We start from the raw sequence: 15403 nt of genomic DNA on the forward strand, positions 1-15403 counted from the left end.
GTACTGCAGTGCACAGTTAGCAGTGCATGGAGATAGAGCACATGGATCGCAGAGAGACAATGAGATCTGTGCAACAGCAGACACTCCTATTTTACTCACTATAGGCTAATATTATTATTCTTTTTAAATTGAATAACAGTTATATTAATTTGTTCACTCAAGATTAACTTATTTATGGGAGTAGTTCAGGTGGGTAGCTGCGTCAGCATGCGTAGGCTGCAAAGGAACAAGTAATAGGTTTATTCCATGCTGAAAAAAAGAAGAAAGAGAACACAACGTTTCGGCCGTGGAGCCTTCTTCAGGTGTGAGGAACCTCACACCTGAAGAAGGCTCCACGGCCGAAACGTTGTGTTCTCTTTCTTCTTTTTTTCAGCATGGAATAAACCTTTTACTTGTTCCTTATTTATGGGAGGTTTATTAGGGATATTTAATTACATGCAAGCTTTAGGTTCTTCTACAGATCTAAGACTCTGCCTGTATCATTAATGCAAGAACATGTTTGCACTTCAAAATGGGATCTAAATGCATTTTTCTCCTCCTTTTATCGATGTTAAGCTGCCGAAAGGTTACTGAATTCTCCCAAGAAGCATTGTGAACTCACCAATGTCAAAACAGTCAACGATCAGAATGTGAAAATGCAAACTGCAATTCTGGAATTCTGTTCTGGCAGAACATTGGATCAATGTGTTTTTGTTTTTGTTTCACACTGATTAAATCCATCTCTCCGATATATCCATAGATACAAATAACAGCACTACGTATCTAAAACAATTAAATGTACCAATTTATTATGTTACGGATGTTGTTAGTTTTAGTCTTCTTCTTTCCTGTTTACTACCTCTATAATTAGAGAAAGCGAGGGTTTAGAGGGTCTAGCAAATTAGCTAATTTAAGATACAGGGCGTCAATAATGCTTGCATACTTGGGCATTGTGGGTGTCATCATTTTAATCAATAGAAGAATCTTTATGAGTGTGTATTCCTCTCCGTGTAGCTTGCCTGCCTACTGTTAAACTAGGGTCACACAGATCCAGATAGTAATTTGCATCAATCATTTGGAAAATGTGACACTTGTAGACCAGTTAATTACTCTAATTGCTTTTCATGATACCAATACAGCAATACATGGGACTGCTTGGACATTTAGGAACCTCTCATTAATAACCTCAATTGATTTGCATAGTATTCCTCATTGTTAAAAGATTCACCAAATGGTGTGTTAAAAATACAAAATAATATATTGTAGTCTGCAAGCCCAGAAGCAAGTAAACAAATTAAAGTCAGCATGATTAAATTCATCACACCCACACAGCAGCATTTTCAACCATATCTAAAAAGTCATGCATCTTAATGCATCATACTTGCTGTCTCATTTTAATCTTATCCAAATACTGCAAGATTTTAATTAAAATAAACTCGTTGTTTATCACCTGCTGTTCCCTTTAAGCTCACATTTCAGAAACCAGGCTGAAGCTAAAACTCTCTTTAAAAGACAAGTATTACACTGAAAAGCATTTCTTTTCCTCTCATTTCTTCCTCCCATTTCATTTATTTTCCTCTCTAATTGGAACCACTATTGAGCAAACCTAAAAATATGATTCATTGATAAGTTCAAATGTTTTGACGAGCAAATGTGTTTAACTCAATAAACTGGAGTATACAAAAGGAATATACAAATACTCTTGCATGTGACTTCATAATGTACTCTAATATTGCTTTTAATTGTATTCAGTAAAGAGTTATGGTCTCAAACTGTAGATAATCATTCTACTGTACATTTAAGGAAAAAATAAGGGAAAATGACGTTGTACAATGTCATATACAGCAGTCCATACTATACTCCCCAGGAAATCCACTCACAGAAGGTGGCCTCAAGATGAAAAGACACCAAGAGGTCAACATGCCAGCTTTGCCATATCACCCTGCAACTCACAACTGGCAGCCCACTGACACTAAGCAGGTGTGAGCCTGGTCAGTAACTGGATGGGAGACCTCCTGGGAACAACTAAGGTTGCTGCTGGAAGAGGAGTTAGTGGGGCCAGCAGGCTGCGCTCACCCTGTGGTCCATGTGGGTCCTAATGCCCCAGTATAGTGACAGGGACACTATACTGTAAACAGGCGCCGTCCTTCGGATGAGACGTAAAACCGAGGTCCTGACTCTCTGTGGTCATTAAAATCCCAGGGCGTTTCTCGGAAAGAGTAGGGGTGTAACCCCAGCATCCTGGCCAAAATTTCCCATTGGCCCTTACCAGTCATGGCCTCCTAATAATCCCCCTCTATGAATTGGCTTCATTACTCTCCTCCCCACTGATAGCTGATGTGGCGCACTATTGCTGCTGTCGCATCACACAGGTGGATGCTGCACATTGGTGGTGGAGGGGAGTCCCCATTACCTGTAAAGCGCTTTGAGTGGAGTGTCCAGAAAAGCGCTATATAAGTGTAAGCTATTATTATTATTATTATTTTTATTATTTGCAGAAAAGGCCTGTGAAGACAATTATCTGACAAAATGAGCCAATTAAGTACTCAGATCCCCATCACGTACCTGAATCCAGAACCCCATTGTACCCACTGTTCCTTACGTCACTACTAAGAGCTACTGTATGAAGAACAAAGAGGTGGTTCGTCAAAGTTATGTCTGACAGAATTAACAGGATGTTGAGTTGAAGAAACGTCTAAAGTGGTAAAATTTCTGATCTTATTTTTATTGCACCAACATTTGGGAAGAGAAAAAGAATAAAAAACCCACCAACCCAGGGCTGTGCAAAAACAGTCCTTGAGAGCATCAGCTCAGCTTGTTGTTTTATAAGTCTCCATAAACCAACAGCAGCTTCAGACCTGGGCAGAAGTTTTTAATCTAATTGAGCCCCAACTCAGCAGGCTTCATCCCCTTCTCAAGACCTTGTGCTGATGACGTTTTAAGATGTCCTACAAAACCTGTCCTGGAATTAGACATTCCTGCCTACCCTAACCTTTCTTGGCAAGCTGTAGCTCTCTTGGCAAGCCTCCTCCTCATTGAGCTCCATCTGCCCTCCCTCTGCAGACCTTGTATTCTTTGTCATGAGAACACCCCTTTACAAAAACCCAACAGAGCAGTTGCACTGTGATCAGTGTAAGCTATTAAAGTGGGCGGTGTAGGTGGTGTCAGGCAATGGGACAAGGGAGATTTAACTACTGTATCTTCAAAGGAACAAGTAATAGGTTTATTCTAGGCTGAAAAGAGGAGAAAGGAAACACAATGTTTCGGCTGTGGAGCCTTCTTTGGGTGTAAGAAAGATCGGGCAGTCAGCAAAGATATATTGCTTACTCAAACAACCACATGAGGAATCTAGTGTCTCAAAATCTTTGAGCATGGTGGTGATAAGGCCAGGGATCGTGGATCAGCAATGAACACTTGATAGTTTCTAAAGCTGGACAGTTGATTTATCTTTGCCCCACTGTCACAGGATAAGCTGAAAACTATGATTCTTAGATCAGATTCAATACATGGAAGTTCTATACATCTTTTTTTAGAGCAAAAAAAAATCCATATACAGTATTTTGTTACAAGAAGGCTAATTAACCGAAGAACCCTCCTGGGAAGTTTTCCCGATTAATATTTTTGCTTGCAGCCGCAGAGAGTGAGTAACTTTTTATAAATGGGATAGACTGTGGCATCACCCCAGGGAAGAAATCCATTTGCATTAGAAGCTCTTTCAGAGACAGGTGTAATTGCTCCTTAGAGGGAATATGTGTCCATCTTCAACTCTGAAACCTTGCAGGTAGTCTCCATTTAGCATGACATCTTTCTTTCCTCCACAATAGCTAAATCTCCAGAGAAGGCGTTCTTGCACCAAGGCAGACAAACTTAATCACACAGGTGTTTTTCCCCATTATCATCTAATGAGTACATTCACCCACTGCTTATGATTATAACGCTAGAACCTACTGGCAGAGAATTCAGAGAAATTAACATCAACATCTTTCTTCCCAGAGGATGGTCTTTGTACTTTCTCAAAAAGGAAGTTTAACGCAGGACCACAGTTCAGTGTTCCAAATGAATGAGACCGCCTCAGGTGGATTTTGCAATTTTTTGCCTGTAGTGAAACCCATTTAAACAAACAGCTGCTACAAAATTTCCCTATGAAGCCTTCTGCAAAACAGTTTTAAGCATTTTGCTGAGTTCTAGACTGTTTTGTCAGGCTGACATTATCAGCAATGTTCATTTTCCTTGATTATCTTCTACAGTAGCTCATGGGGTTTTAATAACTTGAAGCATTTTTCCCTTCTGTGCATTTCTATAAATACACACTGAGCATCAGAAGAAACTTAGCACTCTATTTACACATATTCTTTTAGAAAAATAAAGTTCAGTATATGGATCGAAAATATGGATAAAGTATTTTTGGTGTCATTTTGATTTATTGATCATTTAAGACTGACTATGATACATGTACATGACTTTGACAGTTTCACAGGCCTTAAATCAGCTCATTATGGAGTTGATTGGACACAGGTGATGAAGTGCTTTAACCTATTAAATGTCAAGTTAGATGAGAATCAAAATCAGACAAGACAAAAAGGAACCAATGTGTCCCCATTAGCAAGAGATCAATGCTTTCGTGCAATAAGCAAGTTGGAGGCTAGACTAAGTCAGCACACTGTCATTCACCGTCTGGGGTGTTCAATCAAATACTTCTAAAATGGCAAGACCTTAAAACCAGATACAGACCATGATCTAGAAGGTTACAAGCCAGGACGTCTTGTTAAAGACTGATAGGGAGATCCACATGTGATGGTCTGAACAGCTACTGTATATATAGTCACTACAGACCTTCACTTGTAGTGATTGATAGTAAGATGACTACACAGCTCTACACTGATCAGGTCCTGGGGCCTCACTAAAAGAACTTCCTGTAGGCTCATCCTGAAGTGACAACAGGACATCGTACATACATAGATGCCCTACCAGCTAGATGTGAGCCCCACTGAACATAAAGTATATGGGATGACCTATGATGAATTGCCGCTCAAAGACAAATAAACAAGAATGTGCTCGTTCAGGGTCTAAGACTGGAAGGGGATCCCACACAATGGTACAGTACAGTATATCCAGCCTTGTGCAACGTCACAGATGTTTGTACACGTTAGTGACAAATGTATCGTGCTTTCAAAGGTGGCCACTAGCATGTGAGTTTCACAGCAGACTCCATATCAATGAACACTATTTAAGAAGCTATTCAGCATAAATTATTTGTTCAATAAATTGTCATTGCACTTACTACAAAAACCTGTCATTTTTCCCCATAACCTTGTGAATGTGTTACAGCTAAATGGTTTCTATTGAGGCTCAGTGTATAAACCATACTGTATTTATGTGTATACAGTAGTTTATGATTTGATTTTCAAAGTAAATTAACAATATAGTACCTAATCAAATTTAAAACCTAAAAGCCCAAAACTAAGATCCATACACAATTTAGCAAGAGAACAGATTTAAAAGTGCAGAGCACTCTTGAGGTCAAAGGACTAAATTAAAAAAGTCACATCATCACATATCTTTTATTTTAAAAAATGGCTATGTCATTTAAATGCAAAACTCTGAATTAATGAAGTTTCAAACAATAAAACAGAAGAAGCAAAAAGCCCATTAAAGCAAACAGAAGGTGACATTTTTATAAGATAAAGTAATGCATCTATCTTCCTACAAAGACACAATGGTCTCGGAATGTTGTAATTTTCTTTTGTATCATTCAGAACATGCACTCAGAAAGCTGTTCTGAATGGATGCATCCTATTAAAATAAGGCCACAAGCTTAGTTTGAATGATTATGTACATTTTTATGCTATTCAGATATCCTTTTATGTAGGTATGGTGATAACACAGTACTGCATTCCAATCTAAAACTGAAATCTAACACTGGAAAGAATTTTAACAAGTTAAAAAAAGGGTTGGTAAAGAAAAACCAATCTGACAGACCAGACAAAAATGTATTTTTGTTTAATTTTCTTTTCCTGTGGCATGTGTTATACGTCTATATACTTCTGTGCTCAGATGGAAGATTATCATTAATTATGTTGTGTGTCGGTAAAATAGCAAAGCTATGACAGAAAGCTATTGGTTTGCAGTTCAGAGCTAGGACATCAAACAAGACACAAAATTGTCTGGCAAAAAACAATTGGCCTGGGTTAATGATAAGACCTTAGAAATATGTTTTCTTTTCTTATTTCATAGGGTGGTTGGAGAATCACTTGATATAAAAAGTATTCCCACAGGATAAATAATAAAAATAAACTAAAGCCATACTAAATGTAATCCATTTGCATTTCATGAATGCCTGTCCACTTGTGCTCTGAATTTATAATCCTAACCTGGTCCATAAATATAATAGAGTTTTACTTCAGTACCATAGCAGTTCCTGAGCTAAACATATTAAAGCATAATAGTCCAAGAAAAAGCTGCAATGATTCTGCTGATTTTTAGTAAGGGAGAAGGGGCAAGGGAAGATTTCTTTCTACCAAAAAGCAACAGTTAGATTTTAGACCCTCTTTATTGAGGCACATTTAATTATTTTAACCTGAGAAGCCTAGGCACTTGTGCCAGTGGATTAAGATGAAGACTTGAAAAGTTCATTTACTGTTCTCACTTGATGCATTTCCAGTTGTTGTCTTTCAACAGATTATAAAGCATTTTGTATACTGGCTCCATATAAAACCCAGATAAGTCCCCTTAAACACCATGAGAAGGTCAGAAAAGAAGTCTGCCCTGAGTCCCCATAACTATCTTTCAAAGTTTTTTCATTCAAAAAAACATTCCCTTTAATTTTCAACGCCTAAATTTTCCGTCTTCTAAATCTGCCAGCATGCAGCTATGACAAAGGCTATGATTGAGAAATTGTGCTTTTTCTAAGTAATTCATATGTGTATGAAATATCATATATAATGATAATGAAATTATGAATTTCTGTGAATTATTTTGAATATTGAACCATTTCTGTAGGACACTGAACACTCGCGTACAAACAAAAATAAAAAACCCCGGTCTAGTTCTGTACAACCTGTTGTGTTTTTCTTAGTTAGGATTTGATTTGTACTTTCTCTCCAAAAATCCAAAGTTTCAAAGAAAATCTTCAGCAGAGGATCTTTCCACACAACTGTCTGTTCCTCCTTCCATTCCAGCCCCACTCTCTCAACAATACAGTACCAAGAAAATAAAATATGATAAAATTAAGCATGTGGCTACAATTCAAATATACACACATTTACTTTAAAAATAAATGCAAAATGTAAGCATTCAGATGTATAAAACTTCAAATTGCTACTGTTCTTCCCGAACAAATGAGATGCTAAGCCAGCTCCAACACTGCCGTATTTCATACTCACCATCGGACTCTGTGCAACAGAGTCAAAACAGAAGAGCATGGAGGAACCAAAAAGCTACTTGAAACAAACTGCGTGGAGTCTGTGGATAAAAGGCATACTGCACAGCTTGAAGCGAAAAGGCTTTGCCTCCCTTATCTAAAAAATATGGTGACCTCACATGGGGGTTGTTACAGGATAAAATCCGGAAGTGCTATGCTAGCACCAATTAGTACAGTCTCAGACTTTCACTCTTACTATGCTTTTAATACGTTTGATGTTTGCGTGTATTAATCCTTTTAAGATTCATATCTTTAGTGTACACAAAGTCTTCAGCAGCTGCATTAACACCTTGTAGACAGATCTGGTCAGATCTTAGAAACTCCTAAGGCTGGCCAGGACTGGGAGGGGAGACCACTGAGGAAAACCAGAGTGCAAGTGGCTCTGGCAGACCCGGAGCTGTCAATTTTCCCTCTGGATCAGAATTTTCAACCCCCCGTTTCAATATGAGGACCTATATGTGGACCTTTTGCAAAGAGCAGGGGTGTGATAGGAAGAGCGGTTCTGATTAAATTCCCCCTCTTTATTCGCAACATCTGACCTCCCCAAAGTCCCCCCTTAATTCAGATGGTGAAACAAATTTACTCCCTTCCCACTTCCATCTGATCTGCTGTGTAGTGCTGCTGTAGGGGCTATTGGTACATACTAGCTACCAGGTGTCACCCAGATGGGTCCTGCATATCAGTGGAAGAGGAAGCTGGTCAACTCTAAAATGCTTTCTGATCATTTGGGATAAAAAGCTCTGTCTAAATGCAAGGAATTAATAAGTATTAGCATATTTGCAGTATCAACTCAGTTGCTGATTATTTAAATGTACATGTAGTTCTGCAAGAAAAGCTCTGTAAGAAAAAAGCTATTACCAACTAGATACACATTGTATTACTGGAGCATGTTATTATCACCTACTGTATGGCAGTGATATTTACCTCTGTTTGTGAAGAGCCACAGGGACTTATGATTTTGTTACACATCATCTATTAACAAAAGTGAGTAAATGATGAAATCAAGAGCTAGGTCTTTTAGCCTAAAAACATATCCATTCCCTATGTAGCCCTGGTTCTCTAGGAACAGTGCAAGAGTGGGTAACAGAGAACCTTAGCTATTTTCTGTTTAAAAAGAAATCAAGTCTTAATGATCTCTTTGGAAGAAAGGGCTTTGTTAATGTTATCACTAAATCTCTCTCCAAATCATTTTTTTTTTAGTTTTGACGATAGTGGCAAAGGATTAAACTCAGCCTTCATCCATTGTGGCTTCAGAGACAACTGACACCATTTTGCAAGATCTCATAGAAAAAAAGAAAGCATTAGAAAAGTGGGCAAATTAATAAGAGTAACAGCAGACCGACCGGAGGCAGAGAAGCCCAATCAGAATGATAATGCACAGAATAACAGCTTGCGATGAGTCAACTAGGTAAATACAGAATCAAAATGCCAGTTTTCAGATGAAGCAAATGGAAAACATTATGTCTGTGTATTTCAAAACAGGAAAAACTTCTGCACAGTTCAAAGGGGGTATTTTTGCTTTGTACAGTAAACTGGAGACTGAATACAAGGAAGACCTACAGTACTGTACTGTACGTGACTTGTTACTGCAGGCAGTAAGAGACAGAACCTATATGAGCTCTACTTGCAGTGCCACATTGGAACGATGCACAACACATGATATCCTGTATGTGACTGAACAGAAATATTATTCCACCAGATGGGCAGGATGACATCTTTTTGTTTACCATATTTTTTGTGTTTTTAGCGAAGGCAGTTTTAAGAGGAGAAATGCTACAGTGAACCAGTTTGGTCAGTTTGTCTTTTTGCAAAGAAGCCATCTGCTATGCCCAGAAGTTGCTCTCAGTGGAGTACTCTATGGTCTTCTTACTCTTAATACAGTGCAAGAGGTGTCAAATATATTGTGAAGTTCAATAGGCAGAATATTTTGAATGACTGAAGCATTTTTGTAGTGCAAAAAAGGTAATTCTACACTGGCTGTTACTTTTAAGCTTGTATTTAGTTTGTTAGTGGTACAGTGGTGCATGGTTAACATCTCTCCCCTGCAGTGCTGGGGCCCTGTGTTATTTCTATCTGTGTGGAGTTTGTATGTTCTCACTGTGTTCATGTGGGTTTCCCTCAGGTTTCCCCCCTAAAAACCAAATCTGGTGACTGTATGTTTTACTCACTTTTAGATAGCAAATATAACCCATTCCTTTTTTGTGCTGTATTGTTTTCTTTTGTCATTCAGCATAAATTGTAGATATTTTGACAGAACAGACATTTAATAATTTTAACATTACTTACCATTTAGGTTTCCAGAAACATGTTATGGGGTCCCTAATGAAAGACAGTAATGTATGCACATGGGTTGGTACATTGGTAACTCCTTAACAAACAGGAAGCACTATATTGTCTGAAGGGGCACAACTTCTAATCGGGTGGTGTGCTGCAGGGATCCATTTTGGGCCCATTGTTTTTCCTGATCTATATTAACAATTCAGAGTCTGATCTAATTAGAAAATTAGTTAAATTACAAATATAAAACAAAAAGAGTGAAAAGACAAATACAGAACTATCAGCAGTGGAGTTACAGTACAAAGAGATTTAAACCAAATCATAGATTGGGTAGACACATGTTAAATTAAATTTCACACCGATAAGTACAGAGTGATCCACACAGCTAGTAAGAACACATACAGTACTATTCAAATTACATGGGTGATTTATAGCTGCAGGAAGCTATATATGAAAGGGATCTGGGTGTTTATGTAGATGTCCTTATAAAAACGATGAGGTAAAGCAATAAAATAAGTAATCAGAATGTTTGGGGAAATAGTAAAATGTATTCAATTTAAACCCAGATTATAATCCAAATTGTGCTTTAAAAGTGAAGTTGTAAATCCTCACTTCGAAAATTATGTAAATTTTTTTAACAATACCACAAAAAGGATATTATAGCCTTAAAATGTACTGGAAAAAGAGCAACAGGAATGATTCCTGAGGATTGTCATAAACAGACAGGTTAAGAGAGCCTTGAACAAAGTCTTTAGTGAGAGGCAATTTGATTCAAATAGAATATATACTGTAATATCTGTAAATATGTAAATTGAGAAAGTTTTTATTTTATACCTAGAACACATTTACTCCCTAAAAAATAAAGGTGCCCAACTTTTGTATAAATTATATTTGTCATTTCCTTCTCAAAGTTTTTTTTTTCCTCTATGGTTCATATTTAAACTAAATACATTATCAGTTAGGGCTCACGGAGACAGTGTCAGCATCTCTAATATCCCAGCACAAATCAAATGACTGTATAACCTTGTGAGGGAGCAACATAGCTCACTGAATACTCTTATAATGTGGACTAGAAATAAAGTGGATAAGTTAACGTAGTGGCACAGTAAGCATTTAAGATGACTTAAAACCATCATTTTATTGAATTAAGGTCCACAAATTGCTGTTGATACTGATCAGGCTGAACAGTTTGCTCAGGTGTGTGCTGTCTGCCAACTTCCCCCTGTGTTTCTGATGTGCTGAAGACTGCTGAAACACAGAAGCAGCAGCTTGACAAGACAGGCAAGGCTGGAAGGAACTAACTGAACTGTACAACTAACTGAATTGTACAACTAACAAAATACAGTGGGGTTTTAATGCCTTACACGTTGCATTTGCCTGGAGAGAAGTGTTTTTTTTTAAATTATGTAATCAAATAAGTAGTAGCAATTAAATAAATGGTTTGGGTAGAAGCAAAAGCAGAAGATCCTTTGGTCTTGCAGTAATTCAGTGAGACACCCACGATGTATATGCAAAATACGGTTATTGCCTGGTTATCGCCATCTGTTCCATATCGATCTGTACAGCACAATAATAAGAAGATCACCACAGGTTTTGTATGAAATGTTTCAAAAAGAATGCAGTATTAATCTATAAACATCTAGCTCTTAATGGAAACCCTATGAGATGTGAAACTGCTACTTTTGTCCCCTGTGGGCTAAATGTGAATCTCAGGGCTGTGGGTTTCGACTTCCTGAACAACTGAACCAGGAAGAAAAAAAAGCTGAAAAATATTAACTGAAGGAATTGCTCTAAAAATGATTGGAGTGTTTGCTTGTGCAAATGCTACCCTAAGACCCCACCATTCTTCACTGCTTTTCCTGAAAAAAAAACTGCAGTTTGGTTTTGGTTGGCGTGAAATGCTTTTTCAATATTTTTCAATTTCATTTCATCCAGCTACAATCCTAACCTTACAGGTTAGTTTCCATCACAACCCACTCATTAAATATATCTCATTTATTAAATAAATCATTTTGGAGATTATATCCCATTTATTAAATAAATCATTTTGGAGATTTGTTTCGGCCCCAGGCCTTCACTTCAAAATCTTCTCCAGCTCTATAAAAAACACTGGGATTTGTAGACTATAGCAGCCGTGAGTTATCTGGCTGACAAAGCAGCACTTCTCTCAGGAAACTGCTCTCCCCTGCAGACCCCAATTTGACAGGCTGACTTCAGGAAAGGAGAAGGTGCCCTCGCAGATGCCTTATCCTCCGATCGCCTGGCAAATCTCAGCAGCCTTGCAAATTGTCACAGCACAGAGAAGGAGATTACTTTTAATAGTTCCAACAGAACTCTGATCTTACGGGCAGTCTGGGCAGATTTTTCTCCAAATTGTTTTTAGCTCTTTTAAGGACTCCGGTGTTAAGGGATGAATAAGAGAGAGAAAAAAACAAGTCCTAGGCAAGCCCATTAAGACTGCAGGAGTTAGTCTCCTTACTTATTACTTATTACTTTGACCATTTTTGCCAGCTACTTATGTATTTGCCATTAAACCAACACATTTTTTAAACTAAGCAGTCAATTATATTATGCTTATGAGCCATCAAAATAAAGGCCTCCTTCCTCTCAGCTAGGTACATGGGAGAGACTGGGTTCTAATTACTACAGCTTTTTTCCCTCAAATTAAGTTTAGGTAAGTCCTAATTTCAGTCTTCTAACTCTCCCAGCACAGGCCGGCTTCTTTAAGATTGAGACTAATTAAACAAATCTCTCTTATCAGCTGTTAATTCTAATTACTCAGCAAGGCTTCAGTTTCTGCTCACCCAATGCATACCATAGTAACCTGCTCCCTGTCTAGAACATAATTTGGGCTTGATTTCTGGGGGTTTCCTCCCAGTACTACTATTGTCCTTGAATCATTTAATTGATATCCCTCTGAGACACCAGTGCAACTCAATACCACATGAAACTCTTAGACGTAGTGGAACTAGACATTTGCTTCATAAAGACTAAAATTAGACAAGCCTCACATTTCCCTCACAAAGCAGTTTGAAGATAAGTTTTTTACAATTTTAACAGTTTGTCCCCCAACTTCTTTTTGTGTATTGTGATTTCTATCTTTATATTGCATGGTTTTCCATTAAATAGTGAAGGCTGGTTTGTGTAGGAGCTGCCCTAGGGGTTCAGACAGAACAATACTGAGCAATTTCTAAGACTTTTGCAAACACATAAATAGCCACCAATTGGCCACCAATAACAAAACTTGCTGTTGAGTGTAATCATGAATTTGTGTTGCAACTGATGGTTGATGTGTAGCCATTTACCACTGAAAGTTCAGTTTAATTAATCAAGATTTCAGATGGAAAGTAAACCAGAAGACTCGTGGCCCCTGGGCAACACGACGTGAAGAACATGGTCTACTGCCAAGATTCTCTTAATACGTTTTGCTATTTCAGTCTCATAATGCAGTATATGTCAAGACATTTGTCATGACACTTCAAAAGGCTTCCCAGTTCGATTTCAGGAATGGTGTCCTCCTGATTAAGACAGCTGTCAGGGTGTGAAGAATCGTCTCTCTGGATTCCAGCTTGCTGTTTCATCAGCCAGGCCTCTATGTCTCCCATGAAGCCAGAAGGACACAAGAACTGTTTTACTTTGCTGACACTACACTGCAGGGGCTACTGGGCAATGGCAGATGTTCTAATGGCAATAAGAGAATGAGACAAGACAATGAAGGAGGATGGGGACAAATTACAAGACTAGATGCCTGACATAGGCTTTAACAAGAGCCAAAATAAGTTTCAAGGATAAAAATAATCCCGTGTTGAATTATAATGAGATAGTAAGACAAGGGTGTCAGACTCTCTTCGTTCCTGGAGTGCCTTGTATTTGTGTTTTTTTTTATCCAGAACAGTCTATTAAACAATTATGCTTTAAACAAGTACTTTCTCAGTGCAACATACAGTATCTTGTGTTATTCGCAACATTCATTTCGTTAAAGGTACTGATACCTATAAAACACCTCAGGGCCTGGTTAGAGGTAGTACAATGATGTAATATTACATAAATAGGCCCACTATATAAATGAAACAACAGCCAGACAACCCTAGGCCCTCTGGGAGTTTGACACTCTTTGCTAAAGTTTATATCAACTTATCTTCAGGTGCCATGCCAGGTACAAACATAATCAATTTAAACATTCTTTTAGCGAGGATTTAAGATTTTAGATAATTTATATTTTATTAATTTATCTTAAATGAGGATTTAAGATAATAAATAACATTATTACAGAGTTTTAGGTAAATGTATATTTGTGCATACAGTATACTCAAATACTGTTTATCTCTAAAATTCATAACAGGAGAACATCCTTATTAATGTCTATATTTCTGATATGAGGGATGGTAAAACTGAGGTACAGAAGCAGTGTGAGTCTACAGTGTGTACTATAGCTTTCACAGTAGCCGCTATTCACCCCTTGTAAACCCCATTTACTATGACCTGAAAAGCATTTAAGATAATAATATTATTATTAAAGCATTAGCTGATAAAGTAATAAAACTCTACAAAAATATACACTTAAATCAAATAAACATGGTTAATTAATAATTAACAATGCCTTGGACAGACATTGTTTTTGTGCTGCCAAATTACATCAGCAATGACACTGTCAGTTAACAGATTGATCCTTACTCACCCAGCTACATTACATGGCAACTTGCAGGTCTTAAATTCTGTGCAGCACTGCATTCTGAAGTGCTATTTAAAAAATGCCCATATGACAAAAGCAAACTTGTAATATAATGTCACCAATCTCATCACTTCAGAATGGCAGCATTAATTACATGGTTTTATAAATCAAGTCTAGTTACACCATACAGATTGTACTGTACAGAGAGAAAACTACAGCATTCTAGAATCATGACATTTCTCCCCACCTCAAAAGTATTTAAAAATACATTGTCATAATTTTACAAATGCAGAAACTACTGAGCTTGAAGTAGACATCAGACCCTAACCTTAAAAGGTGACTTGTAGGATCAAAACACTTGTGGAAAAATGTGTAATGTTTCATTTTGTACTATGCTTTGTCTATATAACCCTGGGTTTTAGATGCTTCAGTTTCTGATTATAGGAGCATTAACATCTAAATGGTCTTCGCCATTAATGTTTTCTGCATTCCCTTCAGCTTTTGTTTTAATCAGTGCAGCTTAAACTGCTGTTTGCCCCTGCTCTGACTTATTTAAACTTGCATTTACTGCATTTAAATGTATTTGACTGTATGCGACTGCCCTGTGTTCACACTTTCTGTGGACTATACTGTTGTAGTTCTTACTATTTCATTCTCTTTGTATGTCACTTGTGATCTTCCAGATTGTGCTAGTCTTACTGCCATTTTATAAATGCACTTATAAAATGTATTCATTGTGGCTACACAATGATTCCTTGTACTTCCATATTTATAACATACTTATATTGTAAATTGCTCTGAACAAGGATGTCCGCTGAGCAAATAAGTAATTGTTTAATCAGTGAAATGGACTGAATCATCAGCTACTCTATGTGTAGTGGGGCATCATATTCTAATTGATCATTAACGCAGGTAACTAAGTGATGCCTGCCATTGTTGACCAAATGACACTACAGGACAGGATTTCACCACTGTATGTAATAGCAACTGAGTACACAGACACTCTACTGTGGTCCAGAAATACCTCTGGTGCATATTTATTACCTTTACAATAG

The sequence above is a fragment of the Lepisosteus oculatus genome, chromosome 2 (genome assembly GCF_040954835.1).
Source record: "Lepisosteus oculatus isolate fLepOcu1 chromosome 2, fLepOcu1.hap2, whole genome shotgun sequence".
NCBI classification, from domain to species: Eukaryota; Metazoa; Chordata; class Actinopteri; order Semionotiformes; family Lepisosteidae; genus Lepisosteus; species Lepisosteus oculatus.